Raw genomic sequence first — 23,481 nt, 5'->3', positions numbered from 1 at the left:
GTACGATCTCATCTAAAAAAATTTCAGAAATGAAGATATCCTATTCCGAAAATCCCGTCTAAATCAATCAAGTAGTTTCATCTTCTAATAAAAAAAATCAAATTTTGAGTAATTGATTTCAGTGTAAATAAAAAAAATACATTGATTACCTTTTAATTTTAAATTTTAGGTGCTTGTCCAAAATGCTCTCATTGTTTAAAAAAAAAAAAAATCGAAATTTAAGAAAAAACTGTACGATGATGTACATAACTAAACGAAAATATCATATTCCAGAAATCATGTAAATTGTCAAGTAGTTTGGGTTTTTTTTATTAAGAAAATCATTTTTAAGTAATTAATGGTAAATTTTTTTAAAGCATAACAAATATCTTGCAAGTTTGAATTGTTGAGTTGCCTCCCTTTGTTTCTTGAGAATGCTTTCAAAATGGCGGGTGAGACAGTCACTCGTCAGAGAGTCATAAAATTTGATTTTCTTTTAAAAAAACCGTACAAAACTAAACACCCACCGCAAAATCAACATGGAATTACAGGAATAGTCTGATCTCTGTTGATTTTGAGAGCCAAGGATAAAAAATACCCTTTAATTTGGTTTTCTTTTGAAAATAAAATTATTTGGTGAATTTACATGATTTTTGGTGCACGATATCTTCTTTCCATTCGTGGTGCTGTATGTACTCTCTGCTTATCTCGGCATGGTTTAAAGTCGTCCTGGACTTCTCCTTGCCACTGGACTCGAGCAATGCCGATTCAGGAGAGGTGTGGTTGGTGATTGTGCAACCCTTGCCTCACAATTTCACGTGCAGCTACCCTTACAGATAGTATCCATTGTTTTTCGAGACTGAACAAAGGCTCCATTCCATATAATTTCATATTTGATCAAAGAAATAGAATTTTAGCAAATCGTATATATTTTGAAAATCAAGAGGCTATACATTCAGGATAAAATTTACACATTGCCGTACGAAGCAAAACAGTTCATACAAAGAGTTACATTGCAATTTTGGTAATAAATTATTGATTTACTGTCGCGAGATTCATTTTTATAAGTTCATACGTCATCGAAGAAATATAGAATTTTAGCAAATTTCACAAGAATTTTTAAGAGGTTCCAACATCTCTTGGAGAAAAGTTGAGAATCTGGATGAATTTTATCATTTCTTCAAAGTAATTACGCAATAAGCAATACTATTATATTATAGATCTTAAAAAGAAATTATTTTGTGTCTTATCTATAATCTATAGGACAGTGGAATCTAATAGACTACTATTACTACAACAAATTTCACAGGAACTTTTAAGAGGGTTCCGACAACTCTTGAAAAAAAAAGTTGATGAATGTAAATAAATTTTGTGATTTCTTCAGAATAATTATGCAGCCAGCAATACTATTACATATATAATTCCCAAGTTATCTAAATTTATTATCAAGTTCAAACTTTGTGTAATGACTGAATACACAAATTGAAATGGAAAAGTTATTTATTTTATTTAGAAATTGAAATATTGACTCTCCTATAAATAGGACACTGGATACGTGTTTTATATATTTTACAAATCAAAAGGCTAGACATTCAAGATAAAATTTATACATTGCAGTATGGAGCAAAGCAGTTCATACAAAGAGGTTACATTGCAATTTTGGTAATAAATCAGTGGCTTACGATTGCAAAACTTATATATGTTTCTGAATCCGGGAACTTTTAACCTTCATAGCAGAAAATTGGAACAAAAATGGGCCGATCAAAAGTTCCTATGACTAGATATGGCTAGACAACTAACCAAACCAACTGTAAATCTCAAAAAGAGGATCGCACGATGCAACACTGCCTGCCACTACCCCAACCAATGCAGCTGGAGAGATCTTGCAAAATGCAAATGTAAATGATTGCATAAAAAAATGGGAGACATTTTTTTATGACTGCATGCTACACAAATTGAAGGGAGGGGGGGGGTATTTTATTTAGAAACCGAAATATTGACTTACCTATAAATAGGACACTTGTTCCTATTTACAATGCCTCCCCACGGGACAGAGTTAGACACCAGGGTCGTTTTTTAACGTGGAGAAAAGGAACAAAAATAAAAAAATTGTCTCGGTCGTGAAGGATTTCTCCTCCACTGGCAGAGAACAAGAAATTGAAGTGCAGCATCTGAAGAACAGATACTACACTTTGATCTTGTCCCGAGGACACTTGTTACATGTGATATATTTGACCAATCAAGAATTACTATACAATCCCAAAAAAATACACGTACTAAGAAACAGCAGTTTACACAAAGAGTTACAGTACTATATATAAACTAGCAGGGAAACCCAACATTTCCCAGAATTGAATGAGGATCAACGAATGTTCCAGAATACCATATTTTTTTATTGTCATCGAAATCGGTGAAATCACCCATTTTTCAATCAAATCAGTTGATTGCCTGCTCAAGTTGGGGACGCCTCGCGGTGCACTGGGAGGAAGCTTCATATGCCTCCCCACAGTGACTTGGTCCAAAATACATTGTAGTTTACATTGCACTGTAGAGAACATACTGTTGATTTAATTAAAGCATCTATAACCATTTCTTGTTTCTAATAGATGAGGCATATTTTGCCACAAGCCAGTCGTGTTGGTCAACGCTTCTCCTATGCATGTAGTTTGATACCATATAAATCAAGAGGCTATACATTCAGGATAAAATTGACACATTGCACTGTAGAGAACATACTGTTGATTTAATTAAAGCATCTATAACCATTTCTTGTTTCTAATAGATGAGGCATATTTTGCTACAAGCCAGTCGTGTTTGTAATCGCCTCTCATACATGTACTCATTTGAGAAATAGAATTTTAGCAAATGATAGAGATTATAAAAATCAAGAGTCTTTACATTCAGCATAAAAATTGCACATTGCCGTATGGAGCAAAGCAGTTCATACAAAGATTTACATTGCAATTTTGGTAATAAATTAGTGCCTTACTGTTGCAAAACTCATTTTTATAAGTTCATACATCATCAAACAAATATAGAACTTTAGCAAATTTCACAAGAATTTTTAAGAGTTCCAACAACTCTTGAAGAAAAGTTGATGAATATGGATGCATTTTGTCCTTTCTCCAGAGCAATTATGCAGTGAGCAGTACTATTACATATATAATTCCTAAGCTATCTAAATTTTTTACTATCAAGTTCAAACTTGTGTAATGACTGAATACACAAATTGAAAGGGAAAAGTTATTTATTTTATTTAGAAATTGAAATATTTACTGGGTACATGTTTTATATATTTTTAGAAATCAATAGGCAATACATTCAAGATAAAATCTATACATTATGGTTAACGAGCAAAGAAGTTCAGACGAGTTTCGTTGCACTTTTGGCAATGAATTAGTGATTTACTATTGCAAGACATGTTTCTTAATTTGAACAGCACTCAAAATAAAATTGCAAATTAAGACTTTTGGCTGACAGACCTCGTGGATTATATAAAGTGTTTCATTCAAAATTTTGTGCAGATTCCGGAGTTCAACAGAAAGATTCCAGCGTTCGTCAGAAAGATTCCAGAGTTCGACAAGATACACCTGAAGGAGATTGGAGGGTATTTGGGCAAAACATGAAAATAATGCTCAAGATGAAAACAGTCGTGTGAAGAATCCACATAATACGACTCATTTATAGAAGTTCACACATAATCAGATGAATAGAATTTTAGCAAAATTCACAATTTTTAAGAGGTTTCAATAACTCTTGGGAAAAAAAAGTTGATGAATATAGGATGGAGTTTATCCTTTTTTTCAGATTAATTATGTAGTAAGCAATATTATTATATTTGGGATTTTATAAAATTGAGATTTTATGAAAAATTATTTAGTTTCCTATTTATAGGACGGATGTAATTGGTTGTTTTTTTTTTATACATAAAATTTAAGTATTTTGACATTGAGAAATCAGCAATTTTAATTTTTAAAGCCTTTAAAAATCAAAATCTATTTCGATCGGGTAAATAAAATCCTCTGTTGCCAATGTAACATAATATGCTGGTTGGATTTTAAAAGTTACACCTAAATAGCATTTAAGCTAACAAATTTCAACTTTGATTTCAATTAGCCTAACCAATTTTGATTTGTTATGGTTGTGCCATGTTATTTGCAATAGACTAACATATTTTGCTACAATTTATTTTTAAAAAAATTCTACATCCAATCCATACTAATATGTAGAAATTCTTAAATAGTCACCTTAAAAGAAAAATCAGCTAAAAGGGAATGACCCTTATTCTTATTTTGCTCTTATTAAATTATGGTATTCGCCAAAAGAAAATTAATCTTATGGATCTTGGGCAACACTGGCATCAGTACAAAATCACTGATCTAACGTATTAGAATTTCTTCGCCAAACATGAATTTTGTCTGAACAGATTTAAAAACAAAAAAATAGTTATTACAGACATTTCTTTATATGAAATATAGTTAAAAGAAAAGGCAAATCTAAATAACTTATGCAATAAATATCTTGTGCAAGTGTTGGAGGGAGGAGAAAATGGATGCGCTGTGTTTATCGAATCATGCAACTAAGACGGATTGATCCAGATCACTAATTGCAAAGTTCTTCGACTGGTTTTGTTTATCAGCATTTGAAAAGGATTTACAGCAGGTGGATATCAGACACCTTAGTACAGAAGCTTGTTTTTTTTTTTTGTAAGTTATGCTATCGCTATCTGAAGCTATTTACTTAGCCAACACACAAATGCAAAGTGTCAAATATGGTTTAGATTGCAAAAAGAATTGTAAATTTTCTTAATTTTGTGGTTGACATTTTTTAAAGATCATTTTTTAAAATAAGAAATTTTAATAATTTTCAAAAATGCAAATCTTCATTATAAGAATTATTTGGTAACACTATTTGCATTTTAATCATATTTTTTTTTTTTTTTTTTTTTTTTTTTTTTAAACAAAATAGGATTATTTTTCTAGAATATTTAGTCATTTAAAACATTTTTTTACTAGAATCTAGTATTTTTACATAAAGAAAGCAGCAACTTTTATTTATAAAACACTTAAAATATCGTCAAGGGTGCGAGTTCCATTATAGAAACGTTGATTTAATTTGAATAAAATATGCATCAAGTTTGTTTGAAAGCCAAATCACAACGTAATATTAGGAAAATAAGCAAATATTTTATTTGTTTGAAATTTATAACATAAATATATTTCAGAGCTAGACTCCATCCTCAGTATGTTTTCTTTTTCTTTCTTACCATGTAGAGTTGGAGAAAGAAAAGTCTGTAAAGAGCTAAAATATATTTTGATTGTGTAGCTTAAGTCCTTTTTTTGTCATGCCAAAGTATAAAATGTTAGCTGGATTTTAATGGTTGAACCTAAATAGTATTTAAGCGGAACAATTAAACTTGATTTAGATTAGTCAATTTTCATTTGGTATTTGTCGTGCCATGTTGTTTTCGATAAGATTAATATGCATTGCTATAATTTATTTTAAAAACATACTAAATCTGATCTAGCAGTTGTCTAATATGTAGAAATTCTTAAATTGTCACCTTAAAAGAAAAATCACCTGAAAGGAAAAAATTTTATTTTATTAATAAGTTATTATTTCTTATTTTGTTATTAAATCATATTTACAAAAAAGTAAATAACATAATGGATCCCAGGCGACACTTGAGTCAGTACAAAATTATTGACATACCATACTCTGATTTTTTTTTTATTTTGTCTTACTTTATTTTGCTTTTAAATCAAGTGAAGTTATTACATATGTGGTTATATGAAATGTTGAATTAAGAGTAGGAGCAATTGATACAAAAATCTTGTCCAAGTGATGAAGAGAAGTAATAACGGATGCGATGTGTTTATCGGAACGTGCAACTAAGATTCACCAAGACCACCAATTGCAAGGATCTTCGACTGGTTTTGTTTATCAGCATTTGAAAAGGATTTACAACTGCGATAGTTTTGACACGCTGTACATCACACTTGTTGAATTTTTAAATATCGGGCACTGCAAAAGTTTTTTTTTTTTTTATCCAAAGCTGTTTACTTATTGCTTGAACAACCCATTGTCCATGGCCTTCGGGCCGGGATCAAAGTGTAGTATCTGTTCCGGCAGATACTGCAAGCAAAGACCATATGTAGGGGCAGTCTCACATATAAGACCTTGGTCAATGTAGGGGAAACCCTTCATATCAATTGTCACTATCCAGCTCCCCTACTCTCCGGGGAGTTGGTCCCCATTTCCCCTTCGCTCCTCACATAAAAAATCGGCCTTGTGCCTAATTTGCTCGGTGGGGGAGCAAATAAATACCTTATTATTTGAACAGCCCATGTACAAATAAAAAATGTCAAATATGGTTTAGATTGCAAGAAGAATTGTAGATTTTCTTAATTTTGTGGTTGGCATTTTTTTTAAGAATCCTTTTGGAATAATAATTTTCAAAAAGAAAATCTTTCAAATCATCACATAAATGTTGAAAAGATAGCAAATCTCCATTACAAGAATTATTTGGTAACACCATTTTCATTTTAATTGTGTGTTTTTAGTTTAAAAAAAAAACTATAAGATTATCCTATAATATTTAGTTATTTAAAATATGCTAACTTTAACTAGTATTTTGACATTTATCAGCAACTTTTATTTACAAAACATTTACAATCTAGTTTGTGTAGCTGAAATCCTTTCTTGTCAAGCCAACACAAAAAATGTTAGCTAGATTTTAAAAGTTGGGCCTAAATAGCATTTAAGTTAACGAATCAAACTTTGAGTTGAACTGGCCAATTTTCATTTGTTAATGTTGTTCCATGTTATTTGCGATAGATTAACATATTTGCTACAAAAAATTGTAGTTTAACATATATTACTACAAAAAATTGGAGCTTAACATATATTGCTATAAAAAATGATACTAAATCTGATCTAGCATTTTTTTTTTTTATATGGAGAATATTTTTAAATAATCGCCTTTTAAAAGGAAAATGAGCTAAAAGGAATAAATTTTATTCTATTAGTAAGAGTTATTGTTCCTTGTTTTGTTCTTAAACAATATTTAAAATTAAAAATCTAATAGATTTCATGCAATACTGGTATCACAAAATCACAGATATAAGATTTGTTCAGTAAACAAATTTTGTATTTCTCTTAATTGATTTAAAGACAAAAAATAAGTTATAAAAGATATTTGGTTATATGAAATGTACGGTTAAGAATTAGAACAATCGATAGCAGAATCTCGTCCAAACGAGTGCAACGTTTTTATCGGATCGTGCAACTAAGACGGATCGACCAAGTTCAGTTGCGAGTTTTTTTTTTTAACTGCTTTTGTTTATCCGCACTTGAAAAGGATCTACGACACCTGTAGTCTTCATCATACGCGTTTAATCTGGATATTGGACATCGTGGACACTACAGAAGTTTTTACTATTTTTTTTTTAAAAAAACATACCTCTTTCTGAATTTTTGTTTTTTGTTTTTTGTTTCGTTTTTAGCTAAACATAATTTTCACTAATTTCCATTAAAAAATGTTTTCTTTAATAATTTTTTCTACCTTACCATTTTTCATGATTTTTGGATATATTCATTACTGTAACATGACAATTAAATATTAAACATTTTGAATTTCGTTGTCATAGTGTAGTTGCACCTATAACTTTTACCCATTTTAACAAGCAAAAAGTCTAGTATGTATATTAAATTTATCCATACTAGCAGGACCTGTGGGAATTCTTGTTTTTAGTATAACTTATTTAAAAAAAAGCAATGTTATTAAGTTGGTGCAAAAAATAATGTTTTTTGACATTCAACTCCATAAAAAAAACATTTCTGCACCAACCTATATTATCTGAAGCGATTTAATCAGTCAACAGGATATAACTTCTTACCCATTTTAATGGGCAAAAAGTTTGGTTGGTTGGTTGTTTTTGTTTTACGGCATATCAACTCTTTTCGGGTTATTTAAGGCCGAATCCAAAGATTTTGAAGAAAAATTTTTTAATAGAATATATTTGTTGTTTTCAAGTCGGTTTCTATTTAACCCATAGTTGGGACCCTAACAGGTACTACCACTCCGGGTCAGAGTGGACCTGGGAGCAATGGTAAATAAAGGGTGGCTCCACATTCCCCAAAGCCCGCAAGCTGGGGCCTCACCACTAGATATAGTTTAAGGTCATATCCAGGACCCCCCATTGAGGGACTTTTACCCTCTGCAGGGAGGCAGTCGGTGTATTCTAATGCCCCACTGACAGGGCCAAAAAGTTTAGTACAAAGATTATATAATTTGATGTGGATAAATTAAATATGTACATATAGTAGTTTATGTATTGATTTTCAGCACTGTCATATACATTTCCCATAACTTACTGTGTGTGTATGAAGACATGGTGTGATGGGGCATAAGACGAGATCGTATAAAAGAATAAAGATCTTTAACGCTAGCATGATTTAATGTTTGTATAGATATTTCTACGGTGTAATCACATTGACGCACTAGTTCTCTTTGGATCACTGAAGTTGAGCAATGTTGAGTCTGGTCAGTATGAAATGGGTGACTATACAGGTGCTGTATGTAAGAGGACGTTGACGGCTCCCTACAAGAACTGGAAAAACCTTACATCGTCATTTCCTTCGACCAGGATATACATGTAGTAATTGGTGGCTGCTTGTGAATATTCCCTCAACACATTTTTATGATAAGGTGCAATGAGTTAAGTATTATGGGATCCATTCGATACACAGAGATTAATATGGACTGATATTTATTTAACCATATTAAACCATCAATTTGGCATACAACACTCGTTTTAAGTAAATAGGGTATAACTTAGTGAAATTACACTATAATACCAAAATTTGAAAAATAGAAAAATCGATTTAAAAAAACAAAATGTTATCTTCTGACTTTTTGTGTTGGTTTCAACTAAAAGCAACGATATCTACTTAATGGGCATGTCAGAAGTTCTTAAATATTACTGCATTATTTAAAAAAAAACAAAACAAGTTTTCTATCTTATTGTAAAAAAAAAAAACATTGCCATATTTCTTTGAGAAGACCTTAATAACAAGGGAAGTAAATCAGTTATACTAAAAACAAGACAAAATGCACAATTTCTTTTAAAAAGTTGGTAATACCTCTTTTTGAAATTTTTTTTTTTTTTTTTTTTTTTAGCCAAACAATTTTCACTAATTTTCATTAGAAAATGTTTTTAATAATTTTTTTCTATTTTACCATTTTTCATAATGTTTGGATCATTACTCTAACATGACAATTAAATAGAGACCATTGGTTTGACTTGAAATTCAATATTAAAAATTTCAAATTTCAATATTTTTAATGTAGTTGCATCTATAAATTTTACCCATTTTAACAAGCAAAAAGTCTAGTATGGATATTAAATTTATCCACACTAGCGGGACTTATGGAAATTCCACAGCGGACTCTTTCGTATCTAATATATTGGCATTCTGTAGATTTCGGTGTAAATGTAGATGACGCCCTGATATTATTGTACCTATTTACAATGCCTCTCCACGGGGCAGAGTTAGACACCAGGGTTGTTTTTTAACGTGGAGAAAAGGTACAAAAATAAAAATTGTCTCAGTCGTGAAAGATTTCTCCTCCACTGAAAAAGAACGAGAAATGGAAGTGCCGCATCTGAAGAACAGTTAAGTATTATGGGATCCATTCGATACACAGAGATTAATATGGATTGATATTTATTTAACCATATTAAACCATCAATTTGATCTTGGCCAAAAGGCCCTGATATTATTGTAGCTCTTGTTAAAACTGAAAAAGTATTTAAGCTAGCAGGGACGCCCGGCATAGCTCAGTCATAAAATACACGTAAATATATTTTAATTTATGCAGATTTTGTATATATAATTATAGAGTCAATTTTCTATTGATTCTTATATATTAAAGTTATGATTTAAAAAAATATATCCATATGACTTGGGTGTATCAGCTTGAATCAAAACTGAAACAAAAACTTATGAAGAAAAAAAAAATATATATATATATATATATATATAGAAATAAAAATGTTTATACAATAGCTGTTGCTTTTACAGCAGCATTGCTTCCAACAAAGACTTCATCAGATGATGACTCTGGGTGTCAAGCATGGTTTTGGGGCCGAAGCATCATTACCACTAGCCCAGAGCACCCCAGCAGTATCTCACGATACCACCAGATTTATCGGATTGTTGTCAATCTGTGGGACTGTCATATCTACGGTGATGCAGATAGAGCATTGTCTTGTATTTTCTTTGTGTATTTTTTCTTGTCAGGCTGAGAAACGCCAAGATTATTAAAGACCGTGGAGGTTGAGTTTGCAATAAAACCTTGACATCTGACTTCCATAGGAAATACAATGGTTTTCCAGCCATTTCTGGTACATTCTTCTCAGGTGTTCGTATCTTTCCAACTTACGCTGATGTGCCCAGTGAAAATTTTCCTTAAATGGAACCGTTAATTCAACAAGAAAAATTTTTTCAAATTAATGGACCAAATGATGGTGTCCGGACACTGGTCTGTTAACGTTATTTCAGTTGAAAATATGAGTCGGCATTCTAAGTCAAATGCAACGAGCCAGTCCGTGCAGCCATCAAACAATGATGATTTCTGCTTATTTTTACATAAAGGTTTGGAACTATTTCCTTTAATGAAATGAATTTTTCTACTCGTGATATTTTGAGCTTTATGGGCAGTCACACAACATCTTCACAGCTTTCGCTTCTTAGGGAATGCTCGCATTCAGTGAATATGTTTGAGATTGGCAGTTTTCCCACTTGCTTTGCATCGATCGGATGTAGTTAACCCCCATCTATATATAAAAGCGAAAATGTGTGTTTGTATGTCTCAAAAACTTTTGACACGGATTTTCACGAGATCAGTATCGTTTTCAAGTTCCAACCATAGCCCGACAAATATCGAAAAATTGGCCAAAAACGTAAAAACGTTAATTTTTTTCACCCTGAAATCAGCAGTTTTCTACAGGGAGGGGGGGGGTCAGCAAAAACCGTCCACTCATGACGAGTTCGGTTCTACGCATGCGCAAATGACGTCGGAACCTGATTTAGTTTAAAGATTTTAAAAAGTGACCTAATTTTGTCGTCTTAGCTCAGTTGCTTAGAACGCGGGGTCATTATCTAAAGATTTTGGGTTTGAATCGTGATGTGAGATGTCTTCTTTTTTTCTTTTTTCGAATTTTTAAATTTTAATATTGAAACAGTTATTTAAGCCATTTTTCACATGTTTTTTTGTTTTTATTTTTCAGATTTTTTACAGAAGTTTTAACGTTCGTTTTTCTGTTTCGCATTTTCTTTATCGTTCGTTTGCCTTACGTTAGTTTTTTTTTACTTCGCCTATTCTTATGTTTTGATTAACACCCCCCAACCCCGCCCGAGCACACACACCTCCAAACACCCGGGAAGCCATTTTTCACGTGTTTTTTTGTTTTTTGTTTTATTTTTCAGATTTTTTGAAGAAGTTTAACGTTCGTTTTCTGTTTTCTCTTTTTTGTTTTTTTAGTTTAGTTTTTTTACTTTGCTTATTCTTTTTGGTTTTGGGTTCGAATAGTGGTGTGAGATGTCTTTTTTTTATTCGATTTTTAAAATTTTAATATTGAAGCAGGGTTATTTAAGCCATTTTTCAAGTGTTTTTTTTTTTTTTTCACTTTTTCTGTTTTTTTTACTTTGCTTATTCTTAGGATTTCATTAACACCCCCCCCCCCACTGACCACACACACACCTACAAAGACCCGGGCAACGCTGGGTACCCCCCCCCCCCGGTAGTCTATTATATAAATCTGATCGGTCTGTTTAAATTTATGTATGTCTGCCTAAAACTTTGTACAGAGGCGACGGATTTTTATGAGATCGGTATTATTTTGAAGCTTGACCCTTCATACGACAAATATCGGAAAATTGACAAAAAACATTAATTCCTTCACCTTCAACTGGACACTTTTCTACAAGGAGGGGTCGTTTTTTTGCTGATATTTTCGAAAGTCATCTCTTTTCGATTGACTAGCCTTAATTTAAACCTTCACCGCTTCCGGTTTGGTGATGGGCGAAACAGCAAAGACGTCACTTTTGTTTTTTTCATGTTCAGTTCCTTGTTTGCAGTACAGGTTCGAGCCTGTATGCTTACTACCACTTTTTTTTTTATTTTTCTGCTCAACATACACCTCCAAATACCCAGGCAACGCCAAGCACCCAGGCTAGTATATATATATATATATTTAAAAAAAAAAAAAAAAAGCTTGCCCTAGGCCCTAAGACTTAGTTGTGTACTTATTGCAATGCAGAGGGAAGGGGAAGGGGTAACCTGCTTTTTTTCTCAAGTCTGTTTTTCCAATGTTTTTTTTTTTTTTTTTTTTTGCTTCAGGTTTGGGCTGGTTCATTTTAAGGATGGGGGCGTTTCTTTGCTGCTCATTTTATAACGTTTACAACTACAAGCTTGTCTGCAGAAAACTTAGCACAGTGAAAATACTTATATATTATATGAGCCCCTCCTTCAAAAAATGAGATCTTCTATTTTTTTAACTGAAAAACTAAAACGTATTAATATATAGATGAAATTTTAAACCACATGAGTACACCTCAAGTAATCGTACAAAATTGATATAAACTTATTTTTTGTAAAAGAAAAACAAGTCATCTTCATATCCTTTTCATTGGTGTAACTTTCAAGAATCTATATATATAAAAGGTAAAAGTGGCACACACATCTTTTTATGTTCACAAAAGGCTTTTTTCAGGGTGGGGGTCCTTGAGAAAGTTACTATTTTGAAGAACTTTTTATATACTCCCTAGATTATAATATGTTTGATTTGCGAACGGATGTCGTCTCTACATTTATTTTGATCAACTTTTATAAAATTCCCTCTATTCTGTCCGTTCGCGTGTTTGTTCGTCTTTTTCGTATAAAAGCAAAACTAATTGAGTAGGCCGGCTGGGACCTCCAGAAACGCAATTAGCTTTGATTGATGTCAGGGAAAACCTTTGATATCAGAGAATTGCTATTCATTTGGAGAGCTCCCCCTTTTTGGGGGAGCTGGTTTTTCCCAACATCGTTGGGAAGCAAAAGACGGCAGAAACTGGCCTGCAGCCAACCTTTATTTCTGCGCCTGTGCAAACTCATTTCTGCAAGTCAACTTTTTAATCGTTAAATTTGAACGCTTTTCACTTCCTCTCGTGTCTATCATCATCATCATCATGACGGGCTCCTTGCCCGGACCAATGTGACTCTTCCTCTCCAGAGTTTCCTGTCCAGTTGCCTCAGATCTTCAGGTTCACAGTTGGCGTCGTGTGCTATTTGTTGGATGTACGTGGATCTCATGTCGTGTCGTAGCGTAGCGATAAGATCTCAGCTTTTCTTTCACTTTCTTCTGTTTTGACTTCACATCACGGGTTCGAGCCTGTCTGCTTGGCCTTTTGGTCAAGATCAAAGTGTAGTATCTGTTCCGACAGATGCTGCACTTAAGATAATTTGTACCAGTCAATGAAGGGGAAACCCTCTATACTGGGACAATTATTATTTTTGGTAACCAGAGTGACCCCTTTTAGGGGAGCTGGTTTTTACCTCACATTAAAAAGGCCTTGTGCCTAATTTGCTCAGTGGGGGAGCAAATAAATACCATCTGTTCTTCAGACGCTGCACTTCCATTTCTTGTTCTCTTTCGGTGGAGGAGCAGTCCTTCACGACTGAGACAATTTTTTATTTTTGTAACTTTTCTCCACGTTAAAAAACGACCCTGGTGTCTAACTCTGTCCCGTGGGGAGGCATTGTAAATAGGTACTACTACTTGTCTCCCATCCCCCCCCCCAGTCTACAATAATTACCAAAATTCTGAGAGTCTGTAAGTGTTATATACTCGGAGAACAGTTTTTTAACGTTTATATAATTTTGGTGCTTCTGTTTTAGAAGAGGGTTATCTAAGGAAGATAACTCCTATTTATTTAAAAAAAAAAAAAAGAAGCATTGCCAAAACAGTTTAGGAAAATGAAACCCATTAATTAACAAACTTTAACAAAAACGAATACACAAATTTTTGAATGATAATAGCAAAAAGAAATACAAAGGAAAAATATTAATGCACGAATATTATATATTAATTTATTATTGCGGATTATTATCCTCATCTTTCTTAGATGTGACGTTTCGGGCAACTATTCCTCTGGCCTTCGTCAGGGGCCCGTGGCACAGGGAATAGAAACGTTGAATCTCTACGGTTCCGACTGAGAATTGTCTGAAGATAGTGGTTTTAATCCTACCCAAAGCTGGCCAGAGGCTTGCTTGCCAAAAAAACATGGTAAGACGACAACAACTATGGATGGCAGTAATTGCTGAGAATGCAATCAGCAGATTCAGAGTTCCTATCCTGTCGTGGTTACCACCTGATAAAGACCAGAGGAATAGTTGGCCAAAACGTCACAACATCTAAGAAAGATGAGGATAATAGTCCGCTATAATAAATAATACTCATCTCAATAATGAATTCTAATTAAATAATATACACAAATAATAACACCTGAACAATTATAATCAGTTAATTAATCAAAAAAAGTAAACAAGTTAATTAACAAACTAAAAATGAAACAATGTTAAGCAATAAAGTAAACTTGTTAATTAACGAAAAATAAATAAACTCTAACAATAGAACAATGTCAAAACAACAAAAAAAAATGCCCTATTTAGTAAATGGGAATTATTTCCTTTAAATAATCATTCTCTAAAAAGAACCGTCATAATTTCTGGTCGCTCTTTTGTCAAACGTGTACACAATTATATGCATTCTGTTAGTTCAAATTACATAAACAACTTAGTTTTATTTACAAAATCAACAGACAGCAGTGAAGTGACAACTGGTCGGCATCGAGGTCTTTGGTGCATGCGGGATAATACAGAAATGTCTCCACTACTTGGTCATTGTCGATTCTTTCTCTCTCTCTCTCTCTCTCTCTCTCTCTCTCTCTCTCTCTCTCTCTCTCTGTTTCTCTTATATTGACATTTCATAAATAGGAATTCGATTGTGCTATTGTTTTGGTCACTGAAGTAATTCAAATGCAGGTTAAAATGTAGGACGTCCCATTGTTTCCGTTTTTAGATCATTTTCCATGATCTCAACTCTTGACTAGAATGTAGGCTAACGTTAGCACTCAGAAATCTCCTGGTCTCTCGCATTGCATGTGTCCACCTACGTCATAATTTCTGGTTGCTCTTTTGTCAAACGTGTACACAATCATATACACTGTTAGTTCAAATGACGTAAACAACTTAGTTTTATTTACAAAATCAACAGACAGCAACAAAATGATGAGTGGTCGGCATGGAGGTTTTTGGTGCATGCGGGACGGTGCAGAAATGCCTTCATTGTTTGGTCATTGTCGATTCTCTCCATCTTTTTCTCTCTCTCATTCTCTGTTAGCGTTATATTAACGTTTCATAAATCGGAATTTGATTGTGCTATTGTTTTGGTCACTGACAGGTTAAAATGTAGGATGGGCCATTGTTTTCGTTTTTAGATCATTTTCATGACCTCAACTCTTGATTGGAATGTAGGTTAACACTAACACTCAGCAATCTCCTGACCTCTCGCATTGATTGTGTTTACCTATGTCCAATATTTTCTGGCGTTGCCCGTCACCTATCCAACAAAATTACAGAAATTATGGAATCCAGTATAACTTGAGTAATTTATCAATTAATGGTTAAATATTACCTGATGACTTGATTGTATGTGCTTCATTATAATCAACTACCTCAAGGGCAACGGTAAATAGAGATTATCAATTAGCTGATGAATAATATTATGAGAGGATTGGAAAATATGAACAAAATGGATAGCATTTGATTACATAAGTAGACGGCTCCACAAATATTTGTTCAAAATAAGAGAAAGTGTAATATAGTGCCGACGGCTATATGCAAATGTATACGAAATGACATTAAAAAGATCACGGGATAGCCATGGAGAACGTTCATGATCACGTGATAGGCATGGAGAACGTTCAAGATCACGTGGGTAACATCACAGCTGTAACACCCTCGGCAATCGCCAATGTGAGAGATAATAACACGGTCAGAGCGAGAAGAGAAGATATAGGAGAAGAAAACCATGGCAAACAGCATGGGGGGGGGGGTTCAATGATTGTTTAAAGGAGTATGCACGTGGTTTTATACTTGCATCAAGTGGCTTCATGCCTTGTCTGAAGCGATTTCCATAAAACGAAATTAAGTTGAGAGAAACTGAAGAAAAACAGACATCGAGGGTCAATATATTGTGGGGATACTGGTTTTGCAGGTAGTTTAGCAAGAGAGCTTGACTGAACTTGAGAGATGGGAATTTCGTTCAGATGTTGAAACAATAATTACAGAAGTCCAATGGCGCACACAGTGTTCGACAAGTCATGTCTTAATAATGTCTGTGTCTGTTTTTTGCATTTAAATTGTTAAATGCTGCTTTGCCTCTCCCCTTCTCTTTTGATATACGGCATAATCCCATTGACACACCAGTTCTCATTAGATCACCAAAGTTAAGCAATGTTGGGCCTGGTCAGTACTAGATGGGTGACCATTCAGGAATACCAGGTGGTCTATGTAGGAGGAAGTCGACACCACCCTGCAAGAGCTGCGAAAACCTAACCTTGTTGTCTCCCCTAACAGGGATATATATGTGATTGAGGACCACTTGTGGATTTCATATTCCCGTAAAATTTCCTCCTTTGGAGGAAGTCAGTTCAACCCACCTAGGATGAGTGCCACTTCAGTACAGTACAGTATTCTCTTTCGACTAACAGCTATACTAGAATCCTGACACAGCCAAGAAAATGAAGAAGAAAGTATAGCACATGAAGTAATAGTGTAACACTGTAGAGCACCCATCGGGAGAGATTAACTAGGAAGCAAATGGCAATATGAAAGCAATGGATCCATTGTGCTACACAGATAAAGTGACGCCATAAGCAGATAGACCAGGAAAGTATCAAAACAGTGAATTTGGAAGGATGTATCTAGTTACCAGTACAAGTAACTGAAGAAAAAAAAACAGACATTTAGGATTTCCGGTCAAGAGTAGATATATTCAAGAGACACTGCTGTTAGAAAGATCAGTTATGACATTCAGTGGGCTGATTAGCAACAGAGGAGTAGAATCACAACAAAATTTAAAAGATTGGAGGCTCATATGCAGAACCCCAACGACACGTGTTCAACAAGTTTTCTGTATCTATATTCGTGTTGTAATAACTAAGAAAGTCTGACACATTGAGATAATCAGACTTAACTCAGATCATACATTTGAGAGATGAGAAGCTTGACTTGAATGGCTGGTCTTTCGGTGCAGTCTAAGTTGGTTGTGGCATCAGTGCTGTAATTCACTGGGTTTCAAATCAAACAATTCAAAAATAATTCAGAGATCATTTTTTTATAAACGGGAATAATTCTTCACTAAAAGTTATAAAACTCTGATCATTTATAAGTTGTGACTTTAAATACAAATGTTCTGAGGACTGGCGGCTTCCATTAGCGAACTTATGGTGAATAAACCCTAAGGCTTGTCTCTGCACAGCGTAGATTCAGGAAAAACTTTATATAAGGGAACTTGAATTCTTTCCAACTTACATGGTGGTCTGACACTTTAAATATAACATGTGCCCCAATTACAATATTCTCTTTGATATCAGGGCAGACTTCTCGTCACCATGTCAACTTTACTGTTCTTTTCTGTTCATCACATCAGCAATAAAAACATATTCCGGACTTTGGAGAAACACCCCACCTAACTCTTAGTCTGTAAGCAATGTGCAACGGGCATACAACATCGTTACATTAGGTTTTTAAATTCCCATCATTTACATGGTCGATGCTAGTGATGAAACCTCAACAACACACACACGTGTTCAACAAGTCTTCTATACAACGTCTATATGTGTAATAAACTAAGAGAGTGTCTGACACATTGAGATGATCAGATTTGATAACTCAGATCATAAAAGAAGAGATTATTCAAACGGACAGAGAACTTAGTAGACTTGTGAATTGTTACAAAGGGAAAGAGGAAGCAAAGTCTTAAAGTTGATGGATCAAATCCTGAAAGTGATTGAGATAATAATTGAATAACAAACCTTGATCCTAGAACTTTGCAGCAAACTCATCACTATGCAATCCGGGTTTCCTACCTCCTGAATTTTCTCCCAAGACTGAAAATAATCTTTTTTTTTTTTTTTTTTTACATAGGCATCACCACATTATCAAGGCCAAGAGGCCACTCAAGGATAAGGGTTAAAGAATGTACAGTAGAAATTGGACATTATAGTAATCATTAGTAATGAAAATTTGGTAAAGTTGATAACTTATATGGAACGGCTCATCAAGAACTTATTTACTTTAGACTTGAAGACAACCATATTGTAGTCAGCCGGAAAGCAGGAAAACGGAAGACAATTCCACAGGCGTGCAGTTCTAAGAAAAAAGCTTTGTTCATGGAATCTACGTTTAGGTTTAGGCACAGATAAAGAGTGGGGGGAATTATTGATAGTGTTTACAGCTAGACGAGTGTTTCTTGTGAAAGTTTGGCGAGGGGGGACCATAGATTGAAGCTCATTCGAACACTTTCCATGAAAATAACGATACATCAGACACAAACTCGCAACATCTCTTCTGTGAGATAAAGGTTGTAAGGAAGAGAAAAGGACATCTCCTACGAGGCTACGAAGTCTATTTAGAACTCTATCAAGGCAGGCCAAGTCCTTTCTAGCAGCTCCTGCCCAGATGTGGCAACAGTATTCCATCCTTGGACGTACCTGGCTCTTATATAGATAGAGAATAGCATCAGCAGTGAGATATCTACTGGATCGATAGAAAGATCCCACCATTTTTCCAGCGGCCTTGGCAACAGATTTGATGTACGTGTTCCATTTAAGATCAGGAGTAATAGTCAAGCCAAAAAGTTTGTCAAAACTTGAGGCCTCCTGAAGACGAGAGCCATTCATTTCAATTGATGTCAGATGTGGATCAGAATGTTGATGATGTAAAGAGAGAAGCTTGGTTTTAATCTGAGTAACATCCACATATCTGTTCCTGATATTGCCAACCCTAACCCTGACAAGACCATAAAAACGTATAGTTTTTAGTTGAACTGTAAAACAATTAACTAACGATTAGTCTTTGGCATTTTGGAATCAAAGTGTAGTATCCGTTCTAATACTACACTTGCTGTATTTTGTCTACAATTCTTGAAGCGAATTGAGGAACTGTATTTTCCCTACATTAAAAATTTATCTTATGTCCTCACATGGAAGCAAGTAAATAGAGACTAATTGTTATTAGCAAGGTGACTACTACTACTACTCCTACTACTACTACTACTAGTCAGTATTTTTATTTCTTTCTTCGTCAAGAGATCTCTACAAATCTACTTTCGGATTATGTGTCGATTACTGCGTCCATATTTAGACTGATGAATCGCTACATCATTTGATGGTTCTTTGGTGGGTCTTGATCAGATACAGAAATGTATCGACAATTTAATTGGTCCCAATCTTTCTTCTTTTCTGCAACCTCTTTCTTACAAACGTGATGTTGGCAGCAATGTAATGTTCATTCGATGCCTTCTTCTTTATGTCGTTTGTCCTTTTATTTTTGTCAAATTACCTCATAACCTTTTTTTGTCCAGCCTTTTTTTTATTGTTTCCAAACAGCAGGTCAGTAGACTGATTTGCTCTGACCAACTTTTCCATAATGTTGGTTAGAGGTTCCCGGACATTATAGCATCACTATGACGCATTCCTGGCTAGTCCTGGATCTCCGACTGACCCAGACATTATAACATCATTGTGACTTATTTCTCAGGCTTCCCTGCAACAAATAGAGAAATTGTCAACCACCTCAGCAAAAACAACCTACTCAGCGACAAACAACAATATGGTTTCCATCTGCCAAGATCTACAGCTGATGTACTGACTGTAATTTCTCATAGGGTCAGTGAATATTGACGGAGGTTTCCTCTTAAGAGCAATAGCTCTTGACATGTTAGAGGTATTTGATAGGGTTTGGCATGAAGATCTACTTCATAAGATTTCCAGCTTTAGCTTATCTGGGAATATCTTTTCTCTCCAATAGGTTTTTACAAGTAGCTGCTGAAATTATCAACGCTTATGTGCCTCAGGGATCCATCCTGGGCCCAACTCTCTTCATTAACAGTCTACCAAATACATTTTAAGTTCATTCGCCAACATATACACAGATGACACTATGATCCATGGCAACAAGATTTCTAGCTATGGAATATCTGGAAATCTTTTCTCAACCATTGAATCTTTTGTCTCTGATCGGCTTATGCAAGTAGTCGTCGATGGGAAAAAGTCTGACGCTAAAAGTATCAATGCTGGTGTGCCTCAGGTATCTCTCTTCCTTATCTTCAGCAATAATCTCCCAAATGACATCTGAAGTTTGTTTGTTGAAATATACAGAGATGACACTACGATTTATGGCAACACTTCAAAGGCCAACAATGAGTCTCTCTCCTCTGAGCATGTGGTGCTATGAGTTAAAAAGTGGCTGCTTTTAAAGCATCCAAAACCAACTTTTATCTTTTCGCCATAAATGCTCTGATTCTTATTAATATGTATGGCTAGGAGTTGCTCGGAGCCTATATCTTGCCTTGCCAGAGTTGAAAAATGGCTTCAAAACCTAGTGTAACGATGTTGTATGCCCGTGTGACACCAATTTACATTGCTTACAGGCTAAGGGTTAGATAGGATGTTTCTCCAAAGTCCGGAATATGTTTTTATTGCCGATGTTGATGAACAGAAAAGAACAGTGAAGTTTACATGGTGACGAGAAGTCTGCCCTGATATCAAAGAGAATATTGTAATTGGGCCACATGTTATATTTAAAGTGTCAGACCACAATGTAAGTCGGATCACCATGTAAGTCAGATCACCATGTAAGTCGGATCACCATGTAAGTCGGATCACCATGTAAGTCAGATCACCATGTAAGCCGGATCACCATGTAAGTCAGACCACTATGTAAGTCGGATCACCATGTAAGTCGGATCACCATGTAAATGATGGGAATTTAAACTGAAAGATGGCAGAGCATAGCTGATGATACAGTTTCTTTAAGAGGAAAATAGGTTGGAGAGAGAGAAAGAAAAAAAAAGGAAAAAGAATTAAAGAGAAAAATGGTTTGAGATAGAGAAAGAAAAGAGATTCAGAAGAAAAGAGAAAAGAAAAACGATTGAGAAAGGAAAGAGTAATCTTCGGAGGGGGAAATAGTGATCTCAAAGAGATGGTGGTCGGAATTAGGGTTTAATAAAAAACCATTGTGTTTTGAGAAAGAGAGATTTTTGCTGGCTGGCATTGAAGAGTATGCATCTCCTTGGGCTCCAGCCCAAAGGCCAGAACACCCTTCACCCAGAAGAACTGAGTTGAAAAGCTGTTGCTCCTAAATAGGAAGCTGTCTGAATGAACCTAAGTTAAAACATCCTGCATTATGAAGCCATTAAGAATCCAAAGAATTCAAGTTCCCTTATACAAAGTTTTTCCTGAATCTACGCTGTGCAGAGACAAGCCTTAGGGTTTATTCACCATAAGTTCGCTAATGGAAGCTGCCAGTCATCAGAACATTTGTATTTAAAGTCACAACTTATGAATGATCAGAGTTTTGTAACTTTTAGTGAAGAACTATTCCCGTTTATAATGATCTCTGAATTATTTTTAAATCGTTTGATGTGAAACCCAGTTAATTACAGCACTGACGCCACAACCAACTTAGACTGCACTGAAAGACCAGCCATTCATCAAGACATCTACAGGAGGAACTCCAAACTGCAGCATCTGACAACGAACGGCCAACTGAAGATAAAAGTGCTTCCAAAGAGACTTAGGGTTGTGTACATTTTGCGGTATTTTTCAGTGACCAGTGAAGGTTTGGTCACCCCTGATGGGTCCATTACTAGACAGAGTTAAAAGTGTAGCCACTGGGACTTAGGGTAAATGCGCATTTTCTTACCCGTGTGTACTACCTGGCCCCTGCTGGATTATATTTATGGTCCCGTGAACCAGGATTGGACAAATACAACCCAGAGGGTGGGTTACACTAGTAGGTGATGCCATTTTCTCTTCCCCGCAACGTCTTTCCCACAAAAAAGACGTTGCGAACCTGTCTCTGCTCTATCATTATTTTCATGACAAGTGCTTGTCTGAGCTTCAATGTATGATCCCTGCTTTCCAAACTTTTACAACAAACACTCGTTTAACTGCAATTACTATCAACAATTTCCTCTACTCTTTACCTGTGCCTAAACCAAAAAGCAAAATCCATGTCCGTCTGTGGAATTCTGTTCTGCTGGGTTGCTTTGCAGCTGACTACTATATGGTAATCTTCAAGTCCAATGTAAACAAGTTCTTGTTGAGCTGTCCCCATAAAGAATCCATTTCTACCCTATTTCTACCATTATTACTACACTGTTTTTCAGGTGATTACCGTGCACTCATTAACACTTATCCTCAAGTAGCTTTCGGGCCATAAGTGGTGACTCCCTTGTAAAAAAAAAAATAAATAAAATGAAAAAATAAGAAATCACAGAAGCATAGACATGTGCAGAATAAGTACCCTAATAATAAGGAGTATTTTGCTTTTGTGGATCTGAAGCATTACACGTGTTTACACATGTAGACCCAACACGTTGTAGACAGAGTACATCACAAGGAACATAAGACAAGCAATAACTTGACTCCTTTTCTTTTGTAACAACGACATTTATTTCTGGGTATTTTCCCCCAAATAAAACATGATTCTAAACGTGATCTCGAACGTCATTCACATCTCTAATGTGATCGTCCTTTTTATAGTCTTTCTTTTTCCCTACCGGTGATGTCATTTTGCATGCATTTGCATATACACATCTGTGGTCTGTTACAGAGCACCAAGAGATGTTGGCTGGTGGGTTTTAGGCAAATAAGTGTTCTGTTTTTTTTTGCTTTTTTTTTTACAAAGGAGTCACCAATTATCAAAGCCATTCGAGGATAAGGGTTAATGAGTATATGGTAGGAAATGAAACAATATCGTAGTAATCGTTAGTAGTGGAAATTTGGTAAATTAGATTATTTAAGGGGACGGCTCATCATGAACTTGTTTACATTGGACTTGAAGACGATCATATTGTAATCAGTTGGAAAGTAGGCAATCAGAAGAGGGTTTCACAGACGCGCAGTTCTAAGAAAGAACCTTTGTTCATGGAATCTACATTTAGGTTTAGGCACAGAGAAAGAGTGTGGAAAACTATTGATAGTGGTTTTGGCTAGACGAGTGTTTTCCATGAAATTTTGGTGAGGGAGATCATAGATTGAAGCTCAGCTGAGCTCTTGCCATGAAAATAATGATAAAGCAAAGACAGTCTCGCAATGTCTCTTCTGTGGGAAAGAGGTTGCAGGGAAGAGAAAAGGGCATCGTCCACTAAGCCACGAAGTCTA

This window comes from Euprymna scolopes, chromosome 33 (genome assembly GCF_053919585.1).
Source record: "Euprymna scolopes isolate OS-2025 chromosome 33, ASM5391958v1, whole genome shotgun sequence".
NCBI classification, from domain to species: Eukaryota; Metazoa; Mollusca; class Cephalopoda; order Sepiida; family Sepiolidae; genus Euprymna; species Euprymna scolopes.
Note: the sequence above shows the minus strand (reverse complement) of the source record.